This window comes from Nilaparvata lugens, chromosome 3 (assembly GCF_014356525.2).
Source record: "Nilaparvata lugens isolate BPH chromosome 3, ASM1435652v1, whole genome shotgun sequence".
NCBI lineage: Eukaryota > Metazoa > Arthropoda > Insecta > Hemiptera > Delphacidae > Nilaparvata > Nilaparvata lugens.
In genome coordinates this window covers 79532661-79555110 of record NC_052506.1, presented here as the reverse complement: position 1 = coordinate 79555110, position 22450 = coordinate 79532661, and the positions used below count along the sequence as shown (strand labels likewise).

Below are 22450 nucleotides of genomic sequence, written 5' to 3'. Positions count from 1 at the left end.
TCGCCGCCACCCGTTCCTGCGTTTCTATTGGCCGAGCACCGCCGGCCAATAGCAGTGCAGGTGAACTCGGGGACTGTGAATAAAAGGGGGCTACTCAGCTACCCTCGATAGCACTTGCTCACTAGCAGCCTTCCACTGAAGAGCCAGAAGAGACCACCAGCCGAGACCACTACCAGAGACCACTACCAGCCGAGACCACTACCGAGACCAGGAGCAGAGCAGCGAGCATGCCAATGAGGGAACCACGGCGAGACTAACCGCAACCTGAGGTGTCTTCCTTGTCTACTACCCAGCCGATGCCTAGGAGGAACCGAGCCGGCCGCCGAACCCAGAAGAGGAGGGCCCTACGTCGGCTTCGCCAGGTGGAGGAGAGGCTGAGGCTGTACACCGCCGCGCCAGCTGCGCCCCAAGACTTAGCGCCCCAGCCTAACAACTGGCGCGCGGTTCTGGATGCGCGGGTTGGGTGCCGAACCGACATCGGAGTGTGTGCAGCGGAAGCCTACGACCCTGCCTGCCCGGGGTTTGACCGAAGGCCCCTTCTAAACGAGGAAGTGGTCGAGGAGGTCCTCCCGGCGGAGATTCGGCACGACGTCTGGCTAGTAGATCACCCGGTCAGCCCTCTCCGTAGCCCGGGTAAACCAGAGTGGAGACTGCGAACCATTGACTTGAGCCCCTGCCGGCCTGCTCTCGCACCAGACGGACCTGCCCGGGGACCCTCGCGCGGCGTGGTATCGCGCCAGTCGACGACTACTAAACATCTAGCCTGCCTTGGTCCCTTTTAGGGCCACCAGCAACAATACACTTTACCTACTATTCTCAATTGTAGTGAAAACATTTACTCGATCAAGTAGAGTAGAGTTAGCTCGGTAGATTTAGTATTGTTTCCTGCTCATATGAGACATATAAATGAATCATATATTTATCTCATATTGATCAGGATTTTAGAGTTTTTAAATTAAAAGTTCAATGAACAGTATTTTGTCTTTGAACAATCTTTGTCATCGACAGAAAGTCGAGTTACCTATTTTATTTGTTGTCAATATTAACGTAGCTTCTCTTTGTTTCTAATAACAAACGTGCCGTTTGTGCGACAGATAAAAATATGTACCTACTTGAAATGGCTTTCATGTTCGGCATTGACTGAGTTTATATTAATACCCAAAATTTAGCTTTTGGGGCAGAGCTCGTTCGTTAGGACTGTGAGTAAAGTCCGGCTGATCCAGTGAAGAAGGCTAGATTTCGTTTCGTTCTATAATACAGTTATTCTGTCACAGATCGGGCAGTTTAAAAATAATTGTATTATTAAGGGAGACGGATTCTGAACCTAGTTCAGTTAATTTTTGTTTTTTTAAATACTAACTGTGAAGTCGCGATTAAACCAGTGAATGCCAAAGGGGGAAGCCATCTTCAAAAGGTAGGTGTTATTCTTTTTGAGTTTTCTTTTTATATTTTCCATAACCACAAAGATTGTATCTTTAGCAGCAGCGAGTAGTTTCCCCAATAATTTCATAACAATATTGTTTTTTATAATAAAATTAATCTTGTTTGTTTGAATGTAATAGTATATTTCGCACCTAGGGCCGAAAAATGAGACGTTTCCGGCTCGAAATCGGTTTTCAAGTCCGAGGCCGTAGGCCGAGGACTAGAAAAGATTGAGAGCCGGAAAAACATTTTTGCCCGTGGTGCGAACGCTATTTTTCGCCACACAGAAAAATAAACAACATATATATGAGAATAATTGTTCATTAAGCACTTTCGAAAGCAAAAGTGGAAGGTCATAGTTCTAGCAAATCTGAGGTAATCTGAATATCAGAAAATTGTCCAAGTATTTTTATTTTTTATTCTGATTTGTCTAAATATTCTAAAAGATTATGTTCAATTATGTGGGAGGTTGAGTTTATACTCTTTTATTCTTTCAAATGACAATAAGATGATATTATTATGAATGTTTTAATTATTGAATAATAAACACAAATAATGAAAAGTTGTTTGATCAGCTGTTTTAGCACACTTGAAATTTGGCCAATCTGAATGTCAACGTCAACAATGCTTGTTGTCATCGACTTAGGAAGTTTAGGTTAGAAGTTCTATCCTACTCTGAAGATCGAATTTGTATAGTTTATAATATCTTATTTGTATTTCATTCATCCAAACAAAATGATAGTATCTTATTTCAAAATACTTTATTCAGAAGCATAAACTTATTCCGTTTCATAAACTATTTTGTAAACACGTTCACATCAAATCAGAATCAGCTGACTTCAAGGTTATTTTACAGCCCTAGGGTCGTAAAAATTTTACCAGCCTGGTCAGAAAACAATCATTTTCGGCCTCCATATGACGCATGAAAACCAGCTCATTACATCCAAGTGGGGCGAAAAATATGTTAAAGACTCATTTAAGTTCTGGTTATTCTGTTCTTTTTTGTTATCATAGTTCTGTTCTTTTCCCTCCTTACAGTATGTCAGTTACTCGATCACCAACTCTAATAGTGAAAACCTAACACATCAACCAACTCTACTAAGAATCAACAACAAACAATGAATTAAAGTTGACAAAAACCGCCTTGACCATGACTTGTATTTACTCAGAAAAATGTTTATTCTGCTAGCAAACAGGACGCCGTTTACACAAACCGTTACTCCGTTCAGGGACCACAATAACTGTCACATCTTGGTGGTTTGTTACAGTCACATTTACTTCAGTCAGCATGAGTTAAATGGAGAGCATTGATGCTATTCGTAAGGAAAGCTGTCAGTTTGAAGTGAACCTCACCATAGTTGCAGAGAGGGGTTGTTGAGCATCTAGCCATAAATTTCGAGGGCAGTTACCGAGCCGACACTTAATACCCCTTACGACGACCTTACCTTATCCCATCACCTACAATAATAATACATTTCCTTTTTTTTTGTGGAACCCATCTCGTCAAGTTCATTTTTTGAGCTATGAGAACTGGAAATTTCTATGAATAGCTACAGAAATGAACTCTAGTAAAAGTAATAGTTTGTTACAGTGACAGTAATAGTTTTACTATCATTTTTATCTTATACGCTTTCTAGAGTAACTTTTTGTTCTCATAATTCAACTAATGAACGTTCAGCTTTCTATAGTCACTATTATTTACTTCCTGTACACATCAAGAAAATTGAAATGCGCCGTTAAAAACTGGATCACAACAACTGGAAGGCATAATATAGAATACATAATTTCGAACAATTTGTGAGCTCACTTACCCAATGTATTTGCACCCCCAATCTAAATTTAATTTATTACTTCGACACCTGCTCTAGAACATGGATTTCCCATAGTTGAGTACGTTAATTTCCGAAAAAATGCAATTTATTTATAGACCTATTTTTTAGTAAATTTCATTTATTGTATTTTTGAATATTGTGTACATTTTAATGATTAGATTGCTTATTTGTATATTAATGGAAATAAAATTTAATATTATCATTTATTAGTGGATTTTTCGACAATATCTCAAGTCGCTTCAATTATTAAGAAGGTACAGTACCTTCACAGTATATGAGAGCACCAGATCACTTTTATCTAAGCTTATGGATATTCTTTGTTTTTCAGGTAAGAGCTTAAATTCATTCTACTTTGTATAATTTGTTTGTTATGATAGCAGAAATGGGGTCTCCCTGGTGCTCTCACATACTGTACCTTTTCAATAAATAATAGTGACTATAGAAAGCTGAACGTTCATATTTTGAATTAATTATGAGAACAAAAAGTTACTCTAGAAAACTTCCCTGGTGCTCTCACATACTGTAGCCTAGCTTTTCAATAAATAATAGTGTCTATAGAAAGCTGAACGCTCATTTGTCGAATTATGAGAACAAAAAGTTACTCTAGAAAGCTGAAGAAATCAACTGAAGAATGTCTCATTATACTCAGTTTCTAGGATTTTCACGCTTTGAAAAACGTAATTTCACAATAAACGAAGAACATTTTCTCAAAGTTTTCATCTAAGCCCAATAGTCTACTCCTTTTTTACTTTCCTTGCCCTATTACCATAGGTAAGGAAAGTATTGCTTTCCAAAAAAATTAAGATACCCTAATTTCAAGTTTTCTATACGCTTCAAGGCCCCCTGAGTCCAAAAAACATGATTTTTGGGTGTGTGTGTGTGTGTGTGTGTGTGTTGTGTGTGTGTGTGTGTGTGTGTGTGTGTGTGTGTGTATGTATGTGTGTGTCTGTGAACACGATAACTCCATTCCTAATTAACCGATTGACTTGAAATTTTAAAGTTAAGGTCCTTATACCATTAGGATCCGACATTAAGAAATTCAATACAATTCAATTCAAGATGGCGGATAATTACTAAAAAACCGTGTTATTCACGGTTTTCTCGAAAACGGCTCCAACGATTTTCTTCAAATTTATACCATGGATAAGTCCTATCAAGCCCTATCATAAACCCTATCAAGTGATATGAGTCTCGTTTCTGGGAAAATTGCAGGAGCTCCGTAATATTCTTGAGAAAAATGGCGGATAGTGACTAAAAAACCATGTTTTTCACGATTTTCTCAAAAACGGTTCTAACGATTTTTTTCAAATTCATACCCTGTATAGTTATTTATCAGCTCTATCTTACTGGTATGAGTCTTTTTCCTGGGGAACTGATGGTGGGTCCACCCCATCCTTGAGAAATGGACTTTGTAACCACCTTCTCGTGCATGAGGTAGGTAGGTAGAGCAGTTTATAAAAAGAACACAGTCATAGTCAAGATATTTCATCTGTAGAACAGCTTTTTTGACGTCTTTTAAAAATTCATCGAATTTCACAATTATTTACACAAAGGGAAAAGTACTCTGAAAACAATTATATATACACATATACAGTAGTCTGATCGTGGTTGCAAATATGTTGCCGCCAATTATGTTTAATCCATGTTGGCAAACCTGATGGCAGGCGTCTAGACATCTATTCTCATCAAGTAGACAGCATATCTTGCATTCCAATTGTGTTGTTTGTCCAGTAAGTGCTTTTGAAATTCACACAGGCTCTGAGTAACGCAAACGTCATGACTTGCCAGTTTGAGTAAGTATTATAAAACCACAATTCATCACAATTCATTGTAAAATCATTATGAATGTATACTAGATGAATGTATAATAATGTATTGATATGAAAACTTCGATTAATTTGTAGTAGAATGTCAGGGGCTACGTTCATTTTTCACTGTTACCATATGGTAACGCTAGGACAATACATTAGCACAATCCGAAACAGGGTTGTGGATTGATTTTTTCGTTCCTTTCCAGGCAAGGCCTTACTGTTGAAGCTGCAATAGACATTCTTACTGGAACTTATGATGATGATGAACTTGGCAATGTTGAAGCTTTATACATTGCCCCTCCTGATTCAAATGTCCTCACTGATGAAGACTCAGCAGGTGAAGATGAGAGTGGATTAGTCGACAATCTTTCAGGCAGACAACTTTTAGCTGATGCAGAACTCAGAATAACTGGTAATAATTATCTTCAAAACGCATCAACTGAAGAAAATATCAATCGTCTAGATCACACTTCTGGATCGGAGCAGGCAACCAAAACAGGAGAGAATTCAAAAATATTGTCACAGACTAGTCACAATGATAACATCCGGACCAATCTTCCACAATCTTATGATGATAGGCCAAGAAAGAAACTCAAAAAGACTACAGCTGTACAAAAGAAAAGCTCAGAAGCATTAGAACAAATGCAGACTGATAAAAGACAACGTAATTTTGATGGTGTAATAGGAGAGTTATTATCTGATATACGTACAGAAAGACAAGCAAAGAAGAAAAAGAAACCTATCACAAAAAAATGGAATACAGAGGCAGACATTGAGGCAACAAACCTGCCATTTCCCAAGGCAGACTTTTCTAGATATAGAGACTTTTCAGCTTGTGAACTATTTGAACTATTCTTTGATGATGATGTATATGATATGCTAGTGAGGGAGACAGCAAGATATGCCATATTCAAAAATCAACAAAATCCAAACATTACAAAAGAAAATATTAAATGTTTCATTGGAATTTTAATTTTTAGTGGTTATCATACACTCCCTGGTAAGAGATACTATTGGGATTCCCAGACAGATATGAATCAACCATTCATAGTCAATAGTATGAGGCGTAATAAATTTGATCAAATTATGAGCCTAATTCATTGTGCAGATAATAATAATATTGATACTGGAGACAAACTGTACAAGCTTAGACCACTTATCTCTATGCTGCAAAGTAGATTTCAAGAGCATTTCATACCAGTTCAATATTTGTCGTATGATGAAAGTATGATTGAATACTATGGACGTCATGGATGCAAACAATTCATCAGGGCGAAGCCTATACGTTTCGGATACAAAGTTTGGTGTGTGAATGCGCCATTGGGCTATTTGATGAATTTCGAAATATATCAAGGAAAATCACTGAACATGCCCTCTGAGTATGAAGAGCTCTTTGGAAAATCCTCTGCTCCACTTGTAAAAATGCTTGAGAAATTGCCTGGAGATAAAAAAGATCTCCCTTACATCTGTGTTTTTGATAATTTATTCTCAAATTTTCCTCTTTTGAAATTTCTTCGTGAAATAGGATATGGTGGCATCGGTACCATAAGAGAAGATCGACTACCCCCATGCTGTCCATTACTTCCAAAGAAAAATATTCAAAATAAATTTAGAAGAGGCCATTGTGTATCTGCACTGAATATGGATGATGGAATCCTAGTTTGCAAGTGGCATGACAATGGGGTTGTGAGTCTTGCATCCAACACCCATGGAGTACAACCAATAGGAAAAGTGAAAAGGTATTCACAAGCAGAGAAGAAAACTATTCTTGTTGATAGGCCCAATCTTGTGAAAATTTATAATGAGAATATGGGTGGCACTGACCGATTAGATGAAAATGTGGCAAATTATAGAATAAGTGTTCGTGGGAAAAAATGGTACTGGCCAATATTCACGTGGCTCATTGATGTTGCCATCCAAAATGCGTGGCAACTCAGGAGAAGCAGTGGAGTGAAGCAGCCTCAACTTGACTTCAGGAGGGAAATTGTTCAATCCTATATCACAAGATATGGTGAAGTGTCAAAGGGTCCTGGTAGGCCAATGACGTCGAGACAATCATTGTCATGCAACCGAATCTCTGATGACATAAGATATGATGGAGTAAATCACCATGTAGTGAGTGTACCCGACAAAAAAAGAAGGAGATGTGCTGGAGAAGGATGTGATTCCAGCATCCGTAATATTCTTGAGAAAAATGGCGGATAGTGACTAAAAAACCATGTTTTTCACGATTTTCTCAAAAACGGTTCTAACGATTTTTTTCAAATTCATACCCTGTATAGTTATTTATCAGCTCTATCAACTGGTATGAGTCTTTTTCCTGGGGAACTGATGGTGGGTCCACCCCATCCTTGAGAAATGGACTTTGTAACCTCCTTCTCGTGCATGAGGTAGGTAGGTAGAGCAGTTTATAAAAATCTGGTGTGGTACACTCACACAACTTTCCTTGCTTTTATTTGAAACTACGATCAGACTTCTGTATATGTGTATATATAATTGTTTTCAGAGTACTTTTTCTTTGTGTGAATTGTGAAATTCGATGATTTTTTCAGTCGTCATTTTTTTAAAGTCGTCAAAACAGCTGTTCTACAGATGAAATATCTCGACTATGTGTTCTTTTTATGAACTGCGCTACCTACCTACCTCATGCACGAGAAAGAAGTTACTAAGTCCATTTCCCAAGGATGGAGTGGACCCCCCATCTGGGAAGAAGACTCATGCCAGTTAATAGAGCTGATATATAACTATACAGGGTATGAATTTGAAAAAATCGGTCAAGTCATTTTTGAGAAAATCGTGATAGAAATTCAACAAAATTCATTCTTTTCAGGAATATTACGGAGCTCTTGCAATTTTCCCAGAAATGAGACTTATGCCAGTTGATAGAGCTGAAAAATAACTATACAGGGTATGAATTTGAAAAAAATCGGTCAAGTTATTTTTGAGAATACCGTGAAAAACATGGATTTTTAGTCATTATCCGCCATTTTTCTAAAGAATATTTCGGAGCTCCTGAAATTTTCCCAGGAATGAGACTCATGTCAGTTGATAGGACTTATAGATAGCTATCCATGGTATAAATTTGAAGGAAATCGTTTGAGCCGTTTTCGAGAAAACCGTGAGAAACATGGATTTTGAGTCATTATCCGCCATTTTTCTCAAGAATATTACGGAGCTCCTGGAATTTTCCCAGAAATGAGACTCATGTCAGTTCATAGGGCTTATAAATAGCTATCCATGGTATAAATTTGAAGAAAATCGTTAGAGCCGTTTTCGAGAAAAACGTGAAAAACATGGTTTTTTAGTAATTATCCGCCATTTTTTCCGCCATCTTGAATTGAATTTCATTGAATTTCTTATTGTCGGATCCTCATGGTATAAGTTTAAAATTTCAAGTCAATCGGTTTATTAGGAATGGAGTTATCGTGTTCACAGACATACACACATACACACACACACACACACACACACACACACACACATACACACACACAGACCAACACCCAAAAATCATGTTTTTGGACTCAGGGGACCTTGAAACGTATAGAAAACATGAAATTAGGGTACCTTAATTTTTTTTGGAAAGCAATACTTTCCTTACCTATGGTAATAGGGCAAGGAAAGTAAAAAGAACACAGTCATAGTCAAGATATTTCATCTGTAGAACAGCTTTATTGACGTCTTTTAAAAATTCATCGAATTTCACAATTATTTACACAAAGGGAAAAGTACTCTGAAAACAATTATATATACACATATACAGTAGTCTGATCGTGGTTGCAAATATGTTGCCGCCAATTATCATTATGTTATTCCCCTAAATTATTATCGTTTAAGAATGAGGCTTACAGTTCAATGAGCAAGGAAAGTTGTGTGAGTGTACCACACCAGATTTTTAGATATCAAGTGACTAGTTTTCCAAAAAAATATTGAACTATGAAAAGATGAATCCAAATATGAAATCATAAATCATCTCCACTCATCACCCAATAAAATAGGAGGAAAAGGAATGTTGTACAGTAAAATTCACTGAATTTCAATTGTCATTCAACAATCCAATTTATCAGGTTCAAATCGTTGAATATCACTTTAAATTCTCAGCAATTATTGACTATTTCTTTTTACAATCAGAAAAATCTATTATGAACATACAGTATAAACATTGTGCTGATCTGAATCGATCTATGGTAATAATAGGAATTGAAAGAATAGAAAATGTCATGGCATTCCAAGTAGTGATGTCTGTGTATTAGAACTGCTGAGTTGATAATGCATACTGAAAAAAAGTCATGAATAGCTCAGACCAGCCTGGCGACTTTGATGCTTTTGAAACCGGAATCTTGTTTTATTTTTATTAAAGAATGATACGGAATGAAAACCATGTATCATAGTACAAAGCTTTGTATCATGAGTAAGATTGACAATCATGGCTTGTCGATTTTAGTTGCTGACCTAAATCCTCATTCCTCAGTCGTAGAACTATGGACCAAGCGCGAGCATTTGCCTTTTATGTCATATACCGTCGACACAAACTTATGAAATTTATGAAAAGCTTGATAGCTTGAATAGTGATCTGATATTTGTTACACGTTTTTATTCTAAGACATAATATGTCTTGTAGACTAATTTTTAATGTTTCTTCAATCGGCAGGAAAACTTTGGTTTTTCAAAGTTATCTTACTCCCTTATTTTGGGGTATTTCCAGAATCAAGATAAATAACCTACCAAATTTCCTACACGAATACAGTGTAAGTTGTATTATAATAGCTAGAGTACTTACGTACTGTATAGTACAGTACCTGTTCGTTTTTACCGTATAATATATGATAATAGAAAGCTTTATTAAAAACAGCCATAACTTCCTTGTTTTCGGATATTTTCGAAAACGGGACTTACGCTTTAAAGAATTTGGGGTCGCTGAATCCAAATCCGAAATCAGAAATCTTCTATCTATATTTTTAAGGAAGTTAGACTTTGAGAAAAAAGTGATGAGTCATACTTTGTGGAAACGGCGGCGTAGTTGTTAGATCTTGCCTCTGCTTGCCTCGAGGGGAAAAGACGTGACAAAACGAGGTTCCTGGATAGGAGTCACCATGTGAAAGACACGATTTGACTCAATGTACTTCGACAAAAAAACGAGAACACTGTTCAGTGTTCAAGTTGCACGTCTCCTATCGTGTGAAAGAGGCCTTATTCCAATAGATTTTCACCTGAGTGCTCAAGTTTTATCCTGTTTAGTTCTTTCTCATGTTTATTTCTTTCTCTATCGTTTTGTATGTAATTAAGGATTATTTCTAAGGTTGTATTTGTCTATTATAGACTTATTCCACATCTTTCTCTTCGAAATTAAATTTTCTACAAGTTCTGTAACAAAATATTTTGTGTTTATCCTATTATATTAAGCGAGCAATTTCTCTATTATCATATGATTATATAGTACATACTAAGATAATAATACTCCTGCCTCACAAAGGGACAGGCAAAGGTTTTAAGAAGTTTTTGAACACTTGAGAAGTTTATACATAAACATTTTTAATTTTTAAAAGTTCTAGTTTTCCAAAAAAATATTGAACTATGAAAAGATGAATCCAAATATGAAATCATAAATCATCTCCACTCATCACCCAATAAAATAGGAGGAAAAGGAATGTTGTACAGTAAAATTCACTGAATTTCAATTGTCATTCAACAATCCAATTTATCAGGTTCAAATCGTTGAATATCACTTTAAATTCTCAGCAATTATTGACTATTTCTTTTTACAATCAGAAAAATCTATTATGAACATACAGTATAAACATTGTGCTGATCTGAATCGATCTATGGTAATAATAGGAATTGAAAGAATAGAAAATGTCATGGCATTCCAAGTAGTGATGTCTGTGTATTAGAACTGCTGAGTTGATAATGCATACTGAAAAAAAGTCATGAATAGCTCAGACCAGCCTGGCGACTTTGATGCTTTTGAAACCGGAATCTTGTTTTATTTTTATTAAAGAATGATACGGAATGAAAACCATGTATCATAGTACAAAGCTTTGTATCATGAGTAAGATTGACAATCATGGCTTGTCGATTTTAGTTGCTGACCTAAATCCTCATTCCTCAGTCGTAGAACTATGGACCAAGCGCGAGCATTTGCCTTTTATGTCATATACCGTCGACACAAACTTATGAAATTTATGAAAAGCTTGATAGCTTGAATAGTGATCTGATATTTGTTACACGTTTTTATTCTAAGACATAATATGTCTTGTAGACTAATTTTTAATGTTTCTTCAATCGGCAGGAAAACTTTGGTTTTTCAAAGTTATCTTACTCCCTTATTTTGGGGTATTTCCAGAAATCAAGATAAATAACCTACCAAATTTCCTACACGAATACAGTGTAAGTTGTATTATAATAGCTAGAGTACTTACGTACTGTATAGTACAGTACCTGTTCGTTTTTACCGTATAATTATATGATAATAGAAAGCTTTATTAAAAACAGCCATAACTTCCTTGTTTTCGGATATTTTCGAAAACGGGACTTACGCTTTAAAGAATTTGGGGTCGCTGAATCCAAATCCGAAATCAGAAATCTTCTATCTATATTTTTAAGGAAGTTAGACTTTGAGAAAAAAGTGATGAGTCATACTTTGTGGAAACGGCGGCGTAGTTGTTAGATCTTGCCTCTGCTTGCCTCGAGGGGAAAAGACGTGACAAAACGAGGTTCCTGGATAGGAGTCACCATGTGAAAGACACGATTTGACTCAATGTACTTCGACAAAAAAACGAGAACACTGTTCAGTGTTCAAGTTGCACGTCTCCTATCGTGTGAAAGAGGCCTTATTCCAATAGATTTTCACCTGAGTGCTCAAGTTTTATCCTGTTTAGTTCTTTCTCAAGTATTAAATTTGGGTAGATAAAAATTCCTAACAGAAACAGTAATAGGTCTGAAAATAAAGTAACTGGCTAATATCGCCAAATAGATAATAACTAAGATTAGATAGCATCAGCTTGTTCTGGCTAAATGGTACAAAAACCTAAAAAGGATTTGAAGGAATTTTATTGCTCATAAATAGATTATTATATAAAATATTTGAAGATTGAGGTTATGTACATGTATTCACGGATCGGTGACCTAGAGATCGATCAAACCGAGAAACGTAGAATCTGACCAAAACCCCTTGGCAGAGCTTTATTGCAATCAGATGGTGTGCAATGTGAAAAAACACCTGATCACGTGGCTAATTATTAGGTAGCATGGAATTAATATTAATGTATAGAATATTAGCTAGCATGTAAAGAGCATAAATAAAAAACCAAATAAAAATAATTTAATGTATTCAGGAAATAAGAGGTACCAGGCGCATGAATACCGAATAAAATTTGCATGCACCAATAGTAAAACGGCAGTTAATAGGCGGCAATTGTAGGCCAATTCAAAAATATTTATATATATTTCTATAAATGTTCGGAATCTATGTTGAATTGTTATATAGTCTATGTTATCGATATGGCTCGAAAGCAAAGAAATTATTAATCATACAATCTAAGTAATATTTTGGTATTTTTTGTAAGATCTATTTGAACCTAAATGGCGGAGGACTAAGATATTTAAATTTTATGCTAATTTGAAAGTCGGAAATAGGATCTGTAAAACTTGAGAAAGGAGAACCAGCACTCGCCAACCAAATGCCACCAGGAGAGGACCCCAAATATTTTAGAGCGTAGTACCTTGATAATGATTTTGTAAAAGTTAAAGTTAAAGTAAATTATTAAATTTCTTAAAAGACTTCGTGATGCTATTGTGAAGCAGAAGTCATTTTCATTTTTAATTAAATTTCTAACCCCTTGGAGGAGACGATTCCGGCTACCATATTCCCGGACCACATGGAGTTGGATCGACATCGGCGGCTTACAAGAAGATTTTCGACACGTGAGTGATAAATTTGAATTAGTGATGGGCGCCCTAGTGCTTCGAATTAATCTAATGATCAAAGCTAGCTCGCCGAAAGGGTTTCTATTAAGAAATTAATAAGAGTAATACTTGCGCAAGTAAAATTAGTATTAAAGGTATTTCATTGAAAGAAAAATATAGATCAATATTTCAGAAATTTCTATTAAATCAAAGAAGTACAAAATCTAGGCTATTAAAACATATGCATATGATATTTAATTTTTTGCAATACAATTTGCGATAGTTTATTATAGCTCTAATTCACTAGATGAATGGCTCTACCTATTCCGTCAGGTGCCGAATCTTGCACCCTGAGATAAAAATATATATTCGATACAAAGAAATCTACTAAGTACTAGAGATTTTAATATATATATATTTGGATTATTAGTGGCTAATTTATCAAGCTGATCTTAAAGCACACATTTTTAATTGAATTGTCCAAGTCGACAAGTATTAGCAAGCGCATATCGCAGCTACATGCAACAGAATGCATATGATTTAAGATAAAGGCACATGGTAATGATTCGTGCCATAAATCTAGAATATAAAGTTTAGCCTGTGATATTTTTATTGATTTCAATTATTGTTCTATTTTTATATTATATTTTTTATCGCTCTATATATATTTTTGCCTCGATTTATTTTTTGCATTATTTGTGTAATATATGTATGAAACGTTTATGGTGTGCAATTTATTTATTATTCCTCATCACTATTGTATAAGTATCATATTTATATATATTTATTTTTTATTGAATTACAAGAGTTATAGGAGAAGCCATACCTAGGCCTAGAAAGATTTATGAGACTGAATACTATTAGAAAACCACGACCTAATTATATAATTATATCAAATCTCATGCTTTACCGACTGATGCCAAGCAGGAGGCTAATCGTTATTTAAATATAAAGAATAACGTGACATAAAGACATGGCGCCCAACGTGGGGCTGATGATGAGAGCCAAGCTCATTGAATAATTATTTGAAATTAAGTCAATAACCATATTGAAAATTATAGATAACTTATACGAGTTTTGAGGAAAGCTGGCGAAGGGAAATTTGTATTACTTTTTGGGGAATCAATAGCTTTAAATAAAGAGAAATTATATGTTTTAAAGAAAATTTTATATTATTAGTACTGTAAAAAAATACATGTTTATAGAGAGAGATTATATTTTATAAGCCTAAACTGCTATTACTTTCTAGTCAAAAATATATTATGTGTTTAAGCCGGTTGGAAAATAAGTCACAGCCTGTAAACTAGCCAAGAATAAATTAAAACAAAACATTGGGGGCGCTAGAGCATTATAAAAAACTTAAGTATAAATACCTTGTCGTATGAGTATCCAAACACTTTACACATCACTGTTTCACTGTAAGTCCCGGTTTGTGTCTCTTTTTTAAGCATTTTCGCTTATCATTTATCACTTTTTAATTAGCATTTATCATATTTGACATAATGAATCACACTCCCGCAAACTCTGAAGTTTCATATATGTACGGCGGTTGCACAGATCCCACTTTGTCGACTCCAAGCACATCAAACCCCACCACGGTAGATGCCAATACGCCACGAGAAAGGGAACCAGGAAGCGTCGGGTCGATAGTCTTCGATCCACCAGGTCTGCAACCTCTATCATCCACTCGAATCGACGCCGCTGACACACCATTGAATCAACGGATAGCAGAGATCAACTTTGAAGGGGGCGAGGAGCAGCCTGCAGAGCCCGCATCGCCGGAGGCCGAGTCACACCTGAGCAAACAAAGTATATTTTCAATCACAGAGTTAGATCCGCTTCAAAAGGTAATAATGGAACAAACTAGCAGTACTTTCAATATTATGTTACAAAAAACAATGGATAATATGATGCAGGAGATTAAAAAAGAGATTGCTACAGTAAAAGAGGAAAATAAACAAACAGTGGAACAGGGCATGAAAGAGACCGCAGGCGCTATAAAATCAGTAGAACAACGGTTGGATAATATTGAAACTAAAGTAGAGAATCATAGGGAAGAATTAAAAGCAATGATAATTCTACAAAACGAAAGTCAGGATAAAGTTACGGCAGGATTATCGGAAAGGTTGGATACGGTTACATGTGAACTCAATGAAAGGATAGATAACCTAACCACACAAATCACTACACCCATTCAGGATATAACAAATAACATTAAGGCCGATTGCCACCAAGAAATCCACAAACAAATTACCGTTGCCAATCAAACATTAACAACTACAGTTGACAAAAATATTAACAGTATTAAAGAAATACAAAATAAACAGATTAATATGTCCACAAAAATGAACCAACTGCAAGGTAGCATAAATCAAAACACAGAAACCTGTAAAGCTTTAAACGGAACTCTACTAATTCAAAAATCCACTCTGACTCAATTAAATCAAGAAATAAACGCAAATAAAATTACACATAATAGTCAATGGCAGATAACACAGGAAAAAATAACAGCATTAGAAAATCATATTCAACAACGACCTCAAGGGATTCAAACAGACAACCTCAACGTACATAGTATATTACAAGGACTAGGAAAATTTGATAATACTGATCGCCATTTGCAACCTCAACCATTCATTGATCAGATAAAATTAGTACAAACTCTTGCACCTACCTCTTGGAATTTTTGGCGTCTTCGTTTGACTAATTTATTGATTGGCGAACCCCTGATGTTCTTTCGGAGTAGAGCCCATGAATTTACATCATTGGATGAGTTTGTCGCTGTCTTCCTGGAACAGTATTGGAGCAGAAGTAAACAGTTGGACGTGCTAGCGGACATTATATCATGCGATTTCAACCCTAACTTAGACGGTGCATGTACCACTTTCGTCACTGCCCTACAGTTTAAAAATTCTCAATTGAGCGAGCCCATTAATGAATCGGCATTAGCAAGTATTATTTTAAAGAAGCTACCGTATCAAGTTAGAATGGCACTCGCCACACAACCCATTACTGATTGTAAGCAGCTGATAAATCATTTATATGGCATACAGTCTGCAATGGCAATATCAAACCACCGTTCAGACCAGAGATACGCACCAAATCAACATAACTCAAAATTTAATCAGTATAACAGCCAAAATTATGAACCGGTATCATATGATCGCTACCGATCTGCTCCTCAATTCGAACGCCGCTATGAGCACAGGCAAAATGGTAACTGGAATAATGAAAAATTTCAAAATCGTACAACCAACCACTATGCCCAGCAGAGCAATCGTAGGAATCACTATGATGGCCGTGATCGATTAAACTCACATAATAATCACACACAAAACAATTACAACAGAAATTATAAACCGCCACCTCAACAAGTAAGTACAAATTATACATTAGCACATGCAATAGGAATGAATCAACAAAAAACCCGGAACCCAGCACCCAACGACCCGCCACCAGATATACAGAAAACTACAGCTAATAAACCATGACTATATGATACCCCCGATACAGCAAGCACAAGCTCAAGTGAAACAAACCAAGAAAAGCAGGATATTTCAACATCATACACCACATTCAGAAATGATTTACCGGAGACTTTGTTAGAAGAAACGGAAAAAGAAAGCAGGCTACTGGATATCCAAATGCAAGCGTATATCGATATAGAAATATACGGAATGAAGGTTCAAGCATTAGTAGATAGTGGTTCACAATGTAGCCTCATACAAACAGACTTATTTCAACGTCTGAAAGAAAAAACAAAATTAGCTACTCTACCGTTAACCAACGTATATGTATCAGGTATCAGTCCAGGACGGCGAATACATATAACTACTCAATGTTTACTGGAAATAAATCTTCAACAACAACGATTCGCATATACATTTCTTGTATTACCTGTTTCCGGTCCGCACATAATAATAGGTACAGATTTTCTACAACACTTCCAGGCCTGTTTAAATTTCCAAACCTCGAAATTTCATGCATTTACCGAAACCGAAGCATACGAAGTTATAGTACCCCTTGATCTGAAGAAACGCACTGAAGGAATCGCTGAGGTACATTTCGCTCACTACATGGAAGGCGTGCCGAGGGAGTGGGGTATCCACGGAATGGAAAATGCTATGGAGTGTATGGAGGTACTAAGCCTAACAACGAAGGACCGAGCACCGTCAAGAGCCGACTCTAGTACCGAAGAATTGTTAGAGATACTGATAAACAGAATTCATCAACGTACCGATTGGCACCCTGACACTAGACAAGAAATAATTCAAGTATTCCGCAAAAATGCAGACGTTTTTTCCGAACAACCTGGCCTAGCTACTCACTTCAAATGTTCACTCAACGTTAAACCACACGACACGTATTACCGCAAATCATACCCCATACCTTTCACCTATCGATCCGCCGCCATAGCAGAAATATCTCGCATGGAACAACTAGGAATTATAGAAGAATCCACAGCACCCTATAGTTTGCCGATTGTGTGTGTAGCCAAAAAGGATGGAACAGTGAGACTCTGTCTGGATGCTCGCGCCTTGAACCGCATATTGGATGATGACCGAGAAGGACCAGACCAAATTGAACAAGTTATGCAAACTTTCCATGGCAAGACCATATATTCAACGGTAGATTTGAGCGCAGGATATTGGCAAGTCCAAGTAGCACCGGAATCGCGCGATTATTTATCCTTCCTGTTTAATGGACGCAATTATAGGTTCACTCGTTTAGCGTTTGGATTAAGAAATGCTATGGCTATATTCATACGATGTTTGAGACAGGCGCTAGGAGACGATATCAGAGACTACTGTACATTATACGTGGACGATGGATTAATAGCCTCACAGAATATACGTGAACATTGCCAGCATTTAGATATAGTATTTGATAGATTGATAAATTGCGGATTGAAACTCAAACTATCTAAGTGCGAATTTTTTGCGAGAGAGGTGAAATATCTAGGACACATAATTACACCTACTGGCATATCACAGGACCCGGACAAATTATTAGCCATCAGACAATTTCCATCACCAACCAACCGTAAACAATTACAAAAGTTTATTGGATTTTTACAATTCTACCGCCGTTTTAATAAACAAATGTCACACTACACTGCTCAACTCAGTCATATACTGTCTAGTACCAAGCCTTGGATTTGGACTAACAAAGAAGAGATCATATTCCAACAACTAAAAGAAGCCTTCCTAAATTCCGTCGTGTTGAAACACCCTAACCTAAAGAAACCTTTTTTCTTGAATGTCGATGCATCAGATTACGCGATAGGCGCAGAGATTTTCCAAGAAGATGAGCAAGGAGAGAAAGGAGTGTTAGCATTTTTTAGTAAGACACTCAACCCAGCCCAGCGTCGTTATTCTGTGACTGAAAAAGAGTTGTTGAGTATTGTGGAAGTATGTATTAAGTACCGGACATTGTTACTCGGCAATAAGATATTTATCAATACCGACCACAAAGCCTTAACATTTTTCAAAACAGCCAAATTGAATCACAACCGCTTATCTAGATGGTTTCTTGCGCTTCAAGAATACGATATCGAATTGACCCATCTGCCAGGAAAGAAAAATCAGACCGCCGACTTTCTATCCAGGGAAATAGACGCTACATATTGTCAAGATACCAACCTGAGATGTTTCGCCGTAAAGAGTGGAGAAAGCATACCATATCCTCCCAACATCCAACCACGAATTCATACTGCCATGTTAACACCTGAAAGAATCCGTATCGCCCAATATGAAGACCCAAGACTGTCCCGGATCCGTGAACTGATGGAAGAAGGAGCTGCCGAACCGCCCGACTACCTGCGACAGTATACCCGCTACAAAGGATTTATGTTTCACCGACCGGCTAAAAATACTTACGACTGGCGCCTAATCATCCCCGCTAATATGGAAACAGATTTGATAAAAGAAGCTCACGAACGCATTGGACATTTTGGAACTACGAAGACCCTCCACCTACTAAAAGAAAGCTGTTATTTTAAAAGCATGCATAAAAAAGTGGCCAAAATAGTGAAAGCTTGCGATATATGCCAGAAAGCCAAATACCCGCGATATCATATCAGAGGTGAAATGAATCCCATTCTCCCCAGCGCACCATTGGAATTGATATCAGCGGATATATATGGTCCCTTGCTCATGGCGCAATACGGAAAAAAAATACATATTCGTGCTTACATGTGTTTTTTCAAAATATACCATGCTATTTCCCATAGGTAAATTGACCAGAGAAGTTTTGGCCCGATGCATAACGGAAAGATGGACAAGTGAAATAGGAAAGCCCAAACGAGTACTATCCGACAACGCAACCTATTTTTGTAGCAAGCAGTGGAAAGAAATACTTCACCTGGCTAATATTAAATGGTCGAGGACATCTCTTTACAGCCCCAGCGCTAATCCGGTAGAGCGACGTATGGCAGAGATCTCTCGTTTTATGCGGACGTACTGTAATGAAAAACACCAACAATGGGTTAGGTATATACCATTTTTAGAAGAATGCTATAATAATAGCCTAAATGAAAGCACCGGTCGTACGCCTTACGAAATCATATTCGGTAAAAGGAACAATACCTTTATCGAAAAATTAATTGATTTTCCAAGCTCAGAAGTGAATAAGTTAACAAACCCTAATATCCATCATCTAGTAAGGTTAAAGCTAGAGCAGAAGGCAAATAGCAGAAAGAGATTCCACGACCGAGCATATAAAATATTTTCATATAACGTTGGAGATGAAGTTTTAGTAAAGAGCCACAGGTTATCAAATGCCTTGGAGAAAGTAACTCGCAAATTCTTTTTAATTTATTCAGGGCCATTCACTATAGTAGCCATATCGCAGCATAACACAGTTCAGTTACAAGAGAGTGAGAACACGCACATTGTTTGGTGGGAAAATGTAGCCAATATTAAGCCATATCACAGAATTTGAAATAAATATGATAAGAAATCAAGGAAAACATTATTATCAAACCGATTACTAACCTTCCTTAATAAATTTAATCTTGGCATAGGACCGCATGGCAACAATCCAGTATTTTAATTCCTTCCAGCCGTTAGAAGCCTGCAATAAGAAAAAGAATAATTTTTAAATGTGTAATTAAATTAGCTACATCCACTAAAAAAGGACACAAGCGGGGATAGTATATTTAAAATTTGTAAATTACCTTTAAAGAGAAAAAATGCAGCAGTTAGGTTAATTATGAAATTCGACAGCAAATTCTGTAGAACCAGTGACCAGCTGGGCAAGGCCACCTGAATCAAATATGTAATGCCTGCAACATATGATTATGAAAAAGTATGGTTACCCCAAAATTATTATTTATTATTGTTATTATTATTGTTATTTATCATATTTATTAATGTCGGTATATTTATTTATATGTTTTATATTTATTACTTTTAATTATGCCACGTTTGTTACCTGAAAAGACCTAAAGTGAATACAAGCTACCAAAAAACCAAAGAGCCATTAGCAAAGGAAAAGTATTGTACCTGATGTATAAAAAATTATTTATATTAAGACCTAAGAAATACTATAAGATATAAGCCCAGAAGTTTTGTGAATCGAAATTATTGTCTAAAAGGAATCATTTATGAGAATTATGAAATGTGTGTAGTTAGGTTGGCGGCCCTGCAAGCGGCGAATTTAAAAATTACTATGTTTTAAGTGTTGTCAGGAGGAGTGCGTTTAGAAGTTTATATTTATGATATTTTATGTGTGTTGAGGAGGAGAATTTGTTATTGTATTTGATAAAGGTATAAAGGAGATGCAGCAAATATGTCTGCGAACTGTGATAGAAGTATGAGAGTATAATTTATAATTAAAGTATAGTGTATTTCGATGTATTGAAGGGTGGGTTTTCATTAAAAACATTGTGATTCTCAAATATTTTGAATTCAAACCCAGGGGCGCGTGTAAGGTATTAAATTTGGGTAGATAAAAATTCCTAACAGAAACAGTAATAGGTCTGAAAATAAAGTAACTGGCTAATATCGCCAAATAGATAATAACTAAGATTAGATAGCATCAGCTTGTTCTGGCTAAATGGTACAAAAACCTAAAAAGGATTTGAAGGAATTTTATTGCTCATAAATAGATTATTATATAAAATATTTGAAGATTGAGGTTATGTACATGTATTCACGGATCGGTGACCTAGAGATCGATCAAACCGAGAAACGTAGAATCTGACCAAAACCCCTTGGCAGAGCTTTATTGCAATCAGATGGTGTGCAATGTGAAAAAACACCTGATCACGTGGCTAATTATTAGGTAGCATGGAATTAATATTAATGTATAGAATATTAGCTAGCATGTAAAGAGCATAAATAAAAAACCAAATAAAAATAATTTAATGTATTCAGGAAATAAGAGGTACCAGGCGCATGAATACCGAATAAAATTTGCATGCACCAATAGTAAAACGGCAGTTAATAGGCGGCAATTGTAGGCCAATTCAAAAATATTTATATATATTTCTATAAATGTTCGGAATCTATGTTGAATTGTTATATAGTCTATGTTATCGATATGGCTCGAAAGCAAAGAAATTATTAATCATACAATCTAAGTAATATTTTGGTATTTTTTGTAAGATCTATTTGAACCTAAATGGCGGAGGACTAAGATATTTAAATTTTATGCTAATTTGAAAGTCGGAAATAGGATCTGTAAAACTTGAGAAAGGAGAACCAGCACTCGCCAACCAAATGCCACCAGGAGAGGACCCCAAATATTTTAGAGCGTAGTACCTTGATAATGATTTTGTAAAAGTTAAAGTTAAAGTAAATTATTAAATTTCTTAAAAGACTTCGTGATGCTATTGTGAAGCAGAAGTCATTTTCATTTTTAATTAAATTTATAACCCCTTGGAGGAGACGATTCCGGCTACCATATTCCCGGACCACATGGAGTTGGATCGACATCGGCGGCTTACAAGAAGATTTTCGACACGTGAGTGATAAATTTGAATTAGTGATGGGCGCCCTAGTGCTTCGAATTAATCTAATGATCAAAGCTAGCTCGCCGAAAGGGTTTTTATTATAAATTAAGAAATTAATAAGAGTAATACTTGCGCAAGTAAAATTAGTATTAAAGGTATTTCATTGAAAGAAAAATATAGATCAATATTTCAGAAATTTCTATTAAATCAAAGAAGTACAAAATCTAGGCTATTAAAACATATGCATATGATATTTAATTTTTTGCAATACAATTTGCGATAGTTTATTATAGCTCTAATTCACTAGATGAATGGCTCTACCTATTCCGTCAGGTGCCGAATCTTGCACCCTGAGATAAAAATATATATTCGATACAAAGAAATCTACTAAGTACTAGAGATTTTAATATATATATTTGGATTATTAGTGGCTAATTTATCAAGCTGATCTTAAAGCACACATTTTTAATTGAATTGTCCAAGTCGACAAGTATTAGCAAGCGCATATCGCAGCTACATGCAAC

General features: G+C 36.1%; 1 protein-coding gene across 1 annotated transcript in view; it reads right to left on the bottom strand.

Annotated features, from left to right (window-relative positions):
• LOC111043568 (neurotactin) overlaps positions 1-22450 on the bottom strand; it is a 67365-nt gene that overhangs the window by 42069 nt on the left and 2846 nt on the right. The window lies entirely within an intron of this gene.